The sequence below is a fragment of the Lactuca serriola genome, chromosome 8 (genome assembly GCF_051521515.1).
Source record: "Lactuca serriola cultivar US96UC23 chromosome 8, Lser_US96UC23_V15, whole genome shotgun sequence".
Classification (NCBI taxonomy): domain Eukaryota; kingdom Viridiplantae; phylum Streptophyta; class Magnoliopsida; order Asterales; family Asteraceae; genus Lactuca; species Lactuca serriola.
Genome location: NC_136415.1, coordinates 99,989,067 through 100,001,782, shown reverse-complemented (window position 1 = coordinate 100,001,782; position 12,716 = coordinate 99,989,067). Strand labels below are relative to the sequence as shown.

Genomic DNA, 12,716 nt, shown 5'->3' with positions numbered 1-12,716 from the left:
AAACTTACTGTTATTTTATGCCAAATGACTTTAGAGTTAAGTGGCAATGCATTATATTTGTATATATAGAAAGTAAGTGTGCGCAAGTTATCATTATACACAAATTGTATAGTATAGAGGAATACTAATCAAGTACTTGAAAAATAAAATTTAAGTTCTATTAAAGCACTATGCTAAAATTATATTGTATAGGTCTACCCTTATACCTATAGTGACGACATGTTGAAATGTTTTGGGTGCTAGACCTTTATTAATCGGATCCGCTAACATGGTATTAGTGTTGATGTGCTCGATACAAATATCATTCTCCTCTACTCGATCTCATACGAACAAGTATTTTGTATCGAGGTAAAACCTTACACCATTTTAATCATTGCTAGTGGAAAAACTTATAGAGAAAAAGTTATAGCGATAAAAAAAAATAACGGCTTGAAATGGAATTTACAATCATGAATCTTATGATTAAATTTCTCAGCAACATTATGTGGCGATTTGCCCTATATATGATATTTTTCGCCATTATATATAAAAAAAAACAATTGCTATATATCTAACCGTTCCATATTTCCTGGACCGGTCCAAACATATATGGGGCCCGAGACGAAAAGAAAAAAAATGGGCCCCTTAAAGACAATTGTCATAAAGATTAAAAAAATATCATTTATTCTTCATTATAAACGCGTACAATTAGCAATAATAAGCAAGTCAAATTATTTATCTTTTGAGCTAGTTTGAGTTTGAACCAACTTTAGGCCCTAAAAATCATTTAGGTATTTTTTTATATATATATATATATATATATATATATATATATATATATATATATATATATATATATATATATATAGACACACACACACACTACATAGCCCATAAATTTTAGGCCCCCTGGAGACGTGAGCCATGGGCGGTCGCCCGGGTTGCCCACCGTCTGGACTGGCCCTGCATATTTCGATCTACACTCTGAATTTCTTGAAGACAACTTATTTTCAACAAAGCCACAATGGTGAGGGCAGACTCGAAGATGAAGTCGGGATGGGGTGGGGTTTTTGGGTTGGTGGGGTTTTCAAGTGGCGAGATTCCAAGGCATGGTGGAGGAGAGAAGTGATGATGAAGATGAAGATGTAAGATTTATGTAAAGTTTAATATTGCCTCTTTAAAAGAATCGATATGTAAAAAGAAAAATCCAACATATATATAATAGTTTATAAGATTGTATCGTGCGGTCGTACCGATATAATACACTAACGGATAAATGTAGTGATCAATCAAAACGAAGTAAGAGTTTTATTGTGGCGATGTTGGGAAGTGATGAGATTCATCTTAATTTTTTTCAAAAATAATTATATTAAAAAAGTACACAATAAAATCTAAAATAAAATAAAAAGAATACAAATAGTATTTGACATTACTCAAGAACCAAACACGAGCATAAATTGAAATGAAAAAACCATTTGCGTCAAAAGAAAGAGTTAAAAAGATTAAACGTATGAGTTTTGGAGATATCATTAGTATGTAATTTGGTGTTGTAAATTGGTGGATGGAGTAGAGTCCCGTGACAGAAGCAGACAAATGTACAATATCTGGAAGGCCACGCGTCAGTCACATTGCAGCAACAAACATGGAGGCGCGTCACATCTTCCAACACAATTCACGGGTTCAACCAACAAAAACTAACTCCCATCCGTTCTTTCATCGTCGTGTTGATACGTGTTTGGACAAAAAAAAAATGTTGGAAAATCTTAAAAAAAAAAAAAAAAAAAAAAAAAAAAAAAAAAAAGAAAGCCCTTATTATTTTGTTTTAATTTGTAGGAAAATCATAAATTTTATTTTTAACAAAAAGGTTTCTGGTAAAAAAAAATTCAAATCAATCATATGTTTTCCGATTTACATATTTTAGTCCGGTAATCTATTATTTTTATATTAAAGGAACATAAAGACCTTTTTATAAATTTAATAAAAATATTATGACTTTTTGAAAGAATTTCGGTATACTTGTATGATTTTTAGAAAAGTCTTAATATTTCAATTAAATTCATAAAAAAATCTTTCTTTTAACAGAAAAAAAATATTATAATGTAAAATATGTGAAACCAAATAAAATGACTGATTTGAATTTTATTCCCGAGAATCAAGACTATTCCGTTAAAAAAATTAAATTTTTTTCGTAAACTAACTGCTAACCATTAAACCATACAAAAAAAAGATTTTTTTATAAACTAGACCAAAATAATAAGACTTTTATAGAGATAAAAAATATGTTTGATTATTAATTAATTTTATTAAAGAAAATAATAATCTATGTTCACCTACATTTTAAAACTCTAAATATATAATTTTTACACTAACAAATAATTATAGAGATCAGATAAAATCTATATAAATTAATGATATTTTTATTAAATAATCTTAATGTATATTTATGAATATTATAAAGAATTATATTTTAATTAATATAAAGTATACATATACTTAAAAGGTATATGGATTTAAAAAAAAAAAAAAAAAAAAAAAAAAAAAAAAAAAAAAAAAAAAACTATAATACTAATTAAAAAAAAAAAAAAAAAAAAACTATTATAACTTCAAACTACAGCAAAACAAACATGAGTAAGTAATTTCAATTTATTATACTTAAAGTATGATCAAATATGATTAGGAGAGCCATATTTTTCAAGTTATAATTTTTTACAAACCTTATTTTTACAAATTATTCAGTTACTTAATTTGTCTGGTTTAAATATATATTAAACAACAAATGTGAATCATACTGATGAATCCAATATTTAAGTATCATAGAAAGATAATTTTATTTTAAACAAGTATTAAATAAAGTATACTATAACAAATAATCATGTTTTACTTTTTGTGAAAAAATAATAAAATAAAAATCAATATTATTCATTATTATTATCATTTAAAAGTAGCGAGGATATTTTCATATATATATTATGTTAAAAATAATATAACTTTTCTTATATATTTACAATAAATTAATTAAGTATACATAAATAATAAAAGTGAAATATAGGAATTAGAAAAAGAAAATGTCTGGAATGAAAATGTTAATAGCTTTATTTTGTATTTGTATGTTACATTTTCATTTTCAATTTACAAGCACTATTCATGTTTTTCTTTAAGTTATCACCAGTTTCATTGTAATTTTTCAACTAAATAAGTTGCATGAAGTAAGAAAATAATATTTCTTCCCCAAAGGCCAAAACTACAATATTTACTTTGATAATATACAGAATTAATAAATTCTTTTAAAATAAATCACAAAAATATTGTCTAACTTGTGTGTGTGTGTGTGTTTCAGTGTGTATATGACAAAGACAGAGGAATGTACCCCACAACACACATGGTTTTGCATGATCGCTAGGCTGCCTTCTCAATCAATTGCAGCCGCATCTTCTCGAACTTCACATTCTCTTTTACAATAACATATAAACACTTCACTTCTGCCCTCACCAATCGTTCCCCGCCGCCCGGACTCCATCCTCCTCCTCCTCCAACCACCACCGCTACCAAAAATGACACCATCTTCTCTACTTCTCTTCTCCATCCTCCTCTTAACCTCCCTCACTTCATCCCTCTCCTCCACACCATCCCCAACTTTCCACCAAAAACCTAACAACGAAACAGTATACAGAACCTCCAAACAACTCTGCATCGGGTGTACATGGGAGTCATTACAATTCTTGTTTACTCAAAACTTAGTTCGAGCAGCTAAGTGGGAGATCCCATTAGCTTGGGATTTCCAGCTTCAGAGGTACGCTCAATGGTGGGCAGGACAAAGAAAAGGTGACTGTGAGTTGATGCATTCGTTTCCAGAAGATGATTTCAAGTTGGGAGAGAATATCTTTTGGGGCAGTGGATCTTCGTGGTCTCCGGTGGATGCTGTGAATACATGGGCAGGAGAAGAGAAGTATTATAGATATGGAAGTAATACGTGTGCATCTGGGCAACAATGTGGGCATTATACGCAGATAGTTTGGAAAACAACGAGAAGGGTTGGGTGTGCTAGAGTGGTTTGTGATAGTGGTGATGTGTTTATGACTTGCAACTATGACCCTGTTGGAAATGTTATCGGAGAACGTCCATACTAATAAGGTATTGTAATTTGTTAGTATATAATATGATTTAGCTATACTAGATGCTAAAAGATATGTGTCATTAATTGTTGTTATAATTGTAATGTACCATGTATAAAACCATATTATTACCTCTACGCCCTTGTTTCTTGTGGTGTGTGTAAGATTGAAGCATTTATATGTATCAATAGAATTACATAATTTTTGTGTTCTTGATTGATAGGCTTTTGTTTTTATATCTATGTTTTGAAAAGAAAAAAAAAAGTAAATCATGTTAATTCTATTTGCTATTTTCCAAGATTTATCTAAAATTTATATAACGTTGGATGTGTTTTATAAAGAACCGATGAGAAAAAAAAAAGTCTCACGGGGTGTTTCGGTAAATTCATGAATAATATTATAGAGATTTGGACAATTTTAGCAAGTAAATTAATTAAGTTGAACACTATTGGGTATCCTTAAAGTTTCAAAAATATCATGTTAATAAAATCATTATTAGAAGCTTGAATCGGTTCTATTTTGAAAATCTTTTGGAATTCGAAAAATGCCAAAACCGAATACAATATGATTCGAGATTACAAGATTTTTTAAGATGTCTCGAAAAAAATAATAGATAAGAACTTATTTTTATGACTTAAAAATTAATAAACTAATGATTTTACTTTAATTTTGTAAAAGTAAACTAATAATTTTACATTTAATATAGACAAAAGTGCAAAAATGGTCCATGTGGTATGTAAAATTTTAGGGTTTTAGTCCAAATCCCGAGTTTTTTGGATTTATGGTCATTTTGAAGTGGTTTGTATGTGCAATTGGTCACCGGATTTAACTTTCGTTAAGTTGTTGCTGTTAACCCCCTCATGTGCCTCCCACACGAGGGTATATTTGTCTTTTCACTTGTAAGGGACCATTTTTGCAATTGAAAAAAACATATCCCTGTTTTTTTTTTAAAAAAAATTAATATCTATTTATTTATTTTAATAATTAAAAAATAAAAGATCTCTCTCTCTCTCTCTCTCTCAAGAATAGTATCCCTCAAAACTCTGTTCAAAAAACGATGTCTCTGATTTTGAATTCTGATTTCCATCGCCAAGATAATCCTTCACGGCATCCATCAAATCTTCGAATTTATTGCAGTTTGTAAAAAACATACTCATCAATTTCTTCAATTCATCATCTCCAAGGTCATCGGTGAAAGGTCTAATGGGGATTGCGTTTTCCGGTTGAAAACTAGAGGAATTAGGGTTATCGTCAACAATCACAACCTTCTTCAAATCCCGCCCTAGATCTGATAAATCTTTAACAAACCTACCCTCGAATTCCTTACATGAATTCCGATACAATCTGTGTGAAATCAAACCCCTGCAATCCAATTTATTCAAAACCAACAAAATATATTCCTCGATTCCAGCTGTGAAAACCACAATTTCGTAGTTATTTGTGAAGAAATTCGTCAACAAATGGTCGTTTCAGCACATAGAAATCAACTCTTTCTCCATCCAGCAATGGCCTCACTAAGAAATCATAAGTTCCCGGAGGTGATACACCGGTGGCAGGTGTGGAATGGATTAGGGTTTCGTTAAGGTCAAGGAACACCATTTTTTTATCAGGGGAGTTTGGTGGTGGGAAGGTGGCAGTGGATTCCTGGAAGAGCGAGCAGCGGTAGATTCCTAGAAGAGCGAGCGGCGGACGGTGGCGATCTGATTGTCAGTGGAGTTGGGGAACTTTTTTAGGACTTTGTAGCCTTTTTTGACGAAGGTTTTACTCTTGGGAGTGGCAATACGAACAAGTTTGGAGAAGAGTTTGATGAGGCAGTGGCGGTAGGTGTAGAAGGATTTATTGATGGAGGCAACTACTATGGAGGCTGTCTTGGTGGCGGTGGTGACGGGAGTCTTCTTGCGGCGGCGGAGGTTACGGTTGGTCGGAGATCCTTTTGACTTCTTAGCTTTGAGGGATATTGGTCTATATATATATATATATATATATATATATATATATATATATATATATATATATATATATATAGAGAGAGAGAGAGAGAGAGAGAGAGAGAGAGAGAGAGAGAGATCTTTTACTTTTTAATTATTAAAATAAATAAATAAGTATTAATTTTTTTTTTTAAAAAATGGGGATATATTTTTTTCAATTGCAAAAATGGTCCCTTATAAATGAAAAGACAAATATACCCTCATGTGGAGGCATATGAGGGGGTTAACAACAACAACTTAACGGAAGTTAAATCCGTGGACCAATTTCACATACAAATCATTCCAAAAGGACCATGAATCCAAAAAACTCGGGGTTTTAACTAAAATCCCAAAAATTTACACACCACATGGACCATTTTTACAATTTTGTCTTTAATATACTTAACCATACAGAGTATCGGTTTCTTTAAACTAAAAAGCTATGAAAGAATGAAAAGGTTATAACTTATACGTTGGAGTTTTTTAAACTCAAACTTTTTTAAAAGCTTGTAAATTAACAAGTTCTTTTTTTGAGCTTTTTCAATTATACATTAGGTCTCATAGTTTTGCAACCAATTTGAATTTTTTTCAACCAATTACAAATATATATATATATATATATATATATATATATATATATATATATATATATATATATATATATATATATATATAATTAAAAAATAGAAAATGACATAAAAGCCTTTAAGTTTTCACAAAAATGTCGGTTTTAATCTTGGACGTGTTTTATGTCCAATAATGCCCGAAGTTTTGTTTAATTTGTTCATTATTACCCTTGTAGCCGGTTTCCAGGAAACCTACTGGTTACCTAGGTTACCTAATGCCAGTATAGCCCTTGAATTTTCAAAAATGTTCGGATTTACCCTTAAGTTTTTCAAAAAATGTTCGAATTTACCCTTACCTTGGTTGTTGTTGTTGTTGTTGTTGTTGTTGTTGTTATTATTATTATTATTATTATTACATTTTTAATTGTATAAAAATATTTTATAGATACATTTTTAAATGTATAAAAATATTTCATACGTTTTTAATATATTTTTATACATGTTATTATTATTATTATTATTATTATTATTATTATTATTATTATTATTATTATTAATACATTTTTAAATGTATATAATTATTTTTACTAGTATAAATATATATTTTTTTAAATATATATACTTGTATTTAATATTTATATATACATTTGAATGCCCATGTATTCCTATAGAAATGTATTTATATATTAAAAATGTATTTATTTGTATTTAGTAGGTATAAGTATAAATATATATTTATTTCATATAAAAATATATTATATACATATAAATATAAAAATATGTATTTATATGGTTTATATTATATAAAAGATATAATTATATGTATTTGTACATATTACCAATTATAAATATGTATTTATTATCAAACATCATACTAAATAGATAAGCACAATAAATATTCATTAATTAGAAACATAACGTAACAGTTATAAACCCTCGTAATTAGAAAACCACAATAAAAACACTCGATTACATATAAGATTTACCATTTTTATACAATTAAAAATGTAATAATAATAATAATAATAATAATAATAATAATAATAATCAATATAAGGGTAAATCCGAACATTTTTGAAAATTCAAGGGTTTTACAGGCATTAGGTAACCGGTAGGTTACCTGAAAACCGGCTAGAAGGGTAAAAATGAACAAATTAAACAAAACTTTGGGCTTTACTAGACATAAAACACGTTCAAGGGTAAAACCGACATTTTTGTGAAAACTTAAGGACTTTTATGTCATTTTCCCATTAAAAAAACAAACTGTTTTTCATTTTGAACTTTTTTATGAAAACATTCTACAAAACTCTAATAAGATGAAGTCATGTGGTTACGAAGTCACGGGTGCAAGCGTTTAATTAACCGGGAAGAAATATACTAATTCTCTTACTTGGTAAGTCAAATGGAACTTTAGAAATCTGTACTCAAAAAATATTTTAATGATCAAATAAAAATGAAGTAAAAAATTCATAAGATTACTCTAACATTAGTCCATTGTTAAATTAATCAAGATTCAATAGTCATGCTATAGAGCCCTTATATGTTATGCTATTCATTTGCGAATACATAATTTATTGATTTTTATAAAAATTCTTGTAAAAATAATATATATATATATATATATATATATATATATATATATATATATATATATATATATATATATATATATATATATATATAGTAAAGTGGTTTAAACAAAAATATTAAAGTGAAGAATTTTCACTTCCTAAATTTATTTTAGTTGGTCCACAATCATTTGTTTGATTTGCATACTACCATTTTTTTTTGATACTTCTAGTTTTCTATAGACCTATACAAATTGAAAAGAAAGAAACTATAAACTTTTTACCTCATAAATAAAGGAACAAATATTTGGTATGTCCCTACAAATAATCCAAACTTAAAAAGCTTGCCACTTTGGCCTAAAGAAATAAAATGTAGAAAATGTGTTTTGCATAAAACACAATATCTCTCTTCTCTAGTCGACACTAAATACGACATCTTGATTCAACTCCTTACTCTCTTCCTTCTATATCTATTTGAAAGTCACAATTAGTAGATTTGTTCACCTAAACTCGAGAAACATGAATTCTGTAAGTCAGAAAAGAAAAATGCGTTTTGGAGTTTCTTTTCGTAACTTTTACGTTTTTGATGATTCTTTTTTAAAAATGTTTAGAGTAAAGTACACAAATGGTCTTATAGTTTGGTCTATTTTGTAAGTTTGATTCGACCTTTGAGGCTTTGACAAGTTTATAAGGTCCATTTATTCTTACGGTTTGAAGAAATTACACACATAGTCCCTAGTCCTATTTAAAAATAAAAGATAAAAAAATTACTTTCTCCAAAAAAAAATATTCTCTTTTTTCTTTTATACATCATCTATATTAATTAATAATATAAAATAGAAAATATCAACTTTTACCTCACCCACACCCGTATTGATTGTCTTATAAGACCATACGTTACACTCATCACTAATCATTAGGTCACCCGTTCCCTCATTACCCACTATATTGGTGGGTGTCACATCATCATTACACTTTTTCTACCACTAACAATAAGATACCTACCACTAAACACATCGTTCAACCTTATTTTTTTAATTAAATTTAATTAAAAAACACAATAAAACATATTTTTTTAATTAGTTTTTTATTCAATGAAACAACGATTACATTAATTGAAAACACACAACATAAAATAATAAAAAAAAACATAAAAATACAACCACAAACAACTTAAACTAGTTCAATCTTATTTTTAATGACTAAATTTTGGACACTCCCTCAATTTTCGTCAAGCTTTAACGTGTTTAAACAGTGTGTATTTCATGTCTTCATATTGGTGCATGACTTGATAGGGTCATATACTTTTTGAAATGTACACATTTAATCCTTATTCTTTTTTTGTAAAATAAACTCTTATACTTTATTAATATGTACACATTAGGTCCTTTTCAACAGATTCTATAGGTTTTGCTGACGTGGAAGGGTTTATTTTACAAAAAAAAAAAGAATAAGGACTAAATGTGTACATTTCAAAAAGTATCTTACCCTATCAAGTCATTTTCCCTTTTTTTATTTTGTTGAAATGAAATACCCAGGTGGCATCCACATATCCAAAACGAGATTTTTCCAACTTTTATTCATCATGAAAATGAGGGAAAACTCCGATCCCCGGCGACTCCTTTGTGTGTTCCTACACATCACTGGTAGCAAGGAGGAATGATGGCAAAAACAACAAGGTTGAAAGGGGAGGCAAGATGAAGTAGAGACGTAGTTGGCGGCAAGAAGCTGCTCTGGTAGCCCCCTCGTCGATTCTTTCTTCTTTTTCTGGCAACATATCTCAAAGATGGAGGCAAAGAGAGACAGATCGGAGAAACACAACAGGTAAAGGGTGTTTGGCTGTTGTTGTTCGACCGGAAGGAAGAGAGACGAGAAAGAGAAGGGTCGCCACCCTTTTCTTGTTGCTAGAGGATCACCCACCTCCAGTGACTAAGCTAATTAATTGCTATTTAGTGCCACTTATGTTTCCACATCAACAAAACCTGTAGAATCTGGTAAAAATGACCTAATGTATACATATTAATAAAGTATAAGGGTTTATTTTACAAAAATAATAATAATAAGGACTAAATGTGTACAATTCAAAAAGTATCTTACCCTATCAAGTCATTTTCCCTAAAAGAAAATGCGTATATGACCGGTATACCGGGTATAACCGGTCACAAGGATTGCATTGTTACAAAAAATAAAGTATAAGGGTTTATTTTACAAAAAACAAGAATAAGGACTAAATGTGTACATTTCAAAAAATATCTTACCCTATCAAGTCGTGTTCCTTTTTTTTCGCAACTTTTACGTTTTTGATGATTCTTTTTTAAAAAATGTTTAGAGTAAAGTACATAAATGGTCTTATAGTTTGGTCTATTTTATAAGTTTGATTCGACCTTTGACAAGTTTATAAGGTCCATTTATTCTTTCGGTTTGAAGAAATTACACACATAGTCCCTATTCCTATTTAAAAATAAAAGATAAAAAAATTACTTTCTCCAAAAACAATATTCTCTTTTTTCTTTTATACATCATCTATATTAATTAATAATATAAAATAGAAAATATCAACTTTTACCTCACCCACACCCGTATTGATTGTCTTATAAGACCATACGTTATACTCATCACTAACCATTAGGTCACCCGTTCCCTCACTATCCACTATATTGATGGGTGTCACATCATCATCACACTCTCTCTATCACTAACAATGAGGTAACTACCACTAAACACGTCGTTCAACCTCATTTTTTTAATTAAATTTAATTCAAAAATACAATAAAACATATTTTTTAATTAGTTTTTTATTCAATGAAACAACGATTACATTGATTGAAAACACACAACATAAAATAATTTTAAAAAACATAAAAATACATCCACAAACAACTTAAACTAGTTTTAAATCTTATTTTTAATGACTAAATTTTGGACACTCCCTCAATTTTCGTCAAGCTTTAACATGTTTAAACAGTGTGTGTTTCATGTCTTCATATTGGTGCATGGTCACAGCAAACAGGTCGCCTTCGTCTACGTTGTTTATAACAAAGTTATAAATCTCATTGAATTCAAGTCATTTAACCCTCATATCGCGAAACTTCGAACATATTTCATCAAGACTACGACTTCGGCAACCCATTAAATCATGGAAAATGTTTCCAACTTTTACCCAAAGATTAGGAGGCATTATAACATTTGGGTATTCTGAAGTCGCTACTCATGTTAGTGTTAAGTTCTCTTCTTCTTTTTCTGACCAATTCATCATTTTAGGAGCCATTGGTTTAAAATTTATCAAGCAAAACAAGTGTGTGATTGTGAGAAGAAGATAAAAGAATTGTGTGAGTAAAATGAGATAATAAGTGTGGTATATATAGAAGATGTTTAATGGTCGTCCGCTTTCATTTTCAAGATTTACATATCGGTTTTTGTTTGAAGTGTTGCTTGTGTCTCTTGAAATGACATTTGCGCTTCAATCAGTTTTTCCCTTCGATTCATTATCTCGGCCTTGTTTTCTTGAACTTGCACATTTCGGTCAAATTTGTCTCCAAAATGATCCATAATGCTAGATCCTAAAGACGTCGAAGCCCTTTTTTTTGCTTTATTTCTTCCAACAGGCCGACGAAGAGGTTGCTTGTTTTCAAGATCGAGTGGAACATCATTGATGTCGTTGTGTGTTCGCTCGTACGATTGTTGGGAAGTTGTATTCAGGTTTCTTGAACGCTTTGAACCGAAAGAGGTTTGTGAAGTTCCTTCCGTTTGTTGTATCCATTTTGGAGCTTCTTTCAATTTTAGCCACGCTTTCACATACGGAAAAGCTTTGTGGGTTGGCTTTGTTTTTTCAAAATTTTCCAAGGCCGTCTTGAAGACATCGAAATCATTTGACCCACTTTTGCATATGTTTTGAAGATTGTAGATTTCTCCAAATTCGGTGCATTTTAGTCGAATATCGTGCCACTTGAAGCTAATTGGATCGAGATTTCGACTTTCACTTCCCGTTAACTCATAGAACACACTTCAAGTTTTCTCCCAAAAACAATTGAAGGTTTAATTATCTTTTTCAATTGGGTCGTGGGAAGCCAAAACCCACGCCTCCGCTAGCTTTTCATCTTCCTCTTTTGTTCATACCACCCTTTCTTGGGTAGTAGTGGGTCGCACCGGTTTTTGTAACATCCGAAATCTTGAAGAAAAATTGTTGAGAATAACCTTATTTCTAGGTCAAGTCGACGAGTTGGAGGTACCAACTCAACGTGTTTAAGATGGAAGAATCACAGGAATTATATGAACTAACTTGACGAGTTGAGGAGACTCAACTCGGCGAGTTGGCAGTTGGGAAGGAAACCCTAATTTTTAGGGTCTTGCACCCTAATTAAAGGCCTTAAGTCCTTTCTTTGGCCACCTTATCAGCCTCGATTGTTATGAAAAGGCTAAAACGAGTTGTAGCCTCCATTGTCAAGTTTTTGAGCCTTGGAAGGAAGTTTGGTGTCCATTTTGTTCATTGTGGAGTTAGAAGATCTTGAAGTTCCTAGCTCGGAG

At 30.2% G+C, this 12,716-nt stretch overlaps 2 pseudogenes; one reads left to right on the top strand and one right to left on the bottom strand.

The window, feature by feature from the left end:
* The first annotated feature begins 3,377 nt into the window (after positions 1-3,377).
* On the top strand, positions 3,378-4,307 carry LOC145070461 (pathogenesis-related protein PR-1 pseudogene; annotated as a pseudogene).
* Positions 4,308-5,110: 803 nt separating this feature from the next.
* LOC145067218 (uncharacterized) lies at positions 5,111-11,741 on the bottom strand (annotated as a pseudogene).
* Between the last annotated feature and the right edge of the window lie 975 nt (positions 11,742-12,716).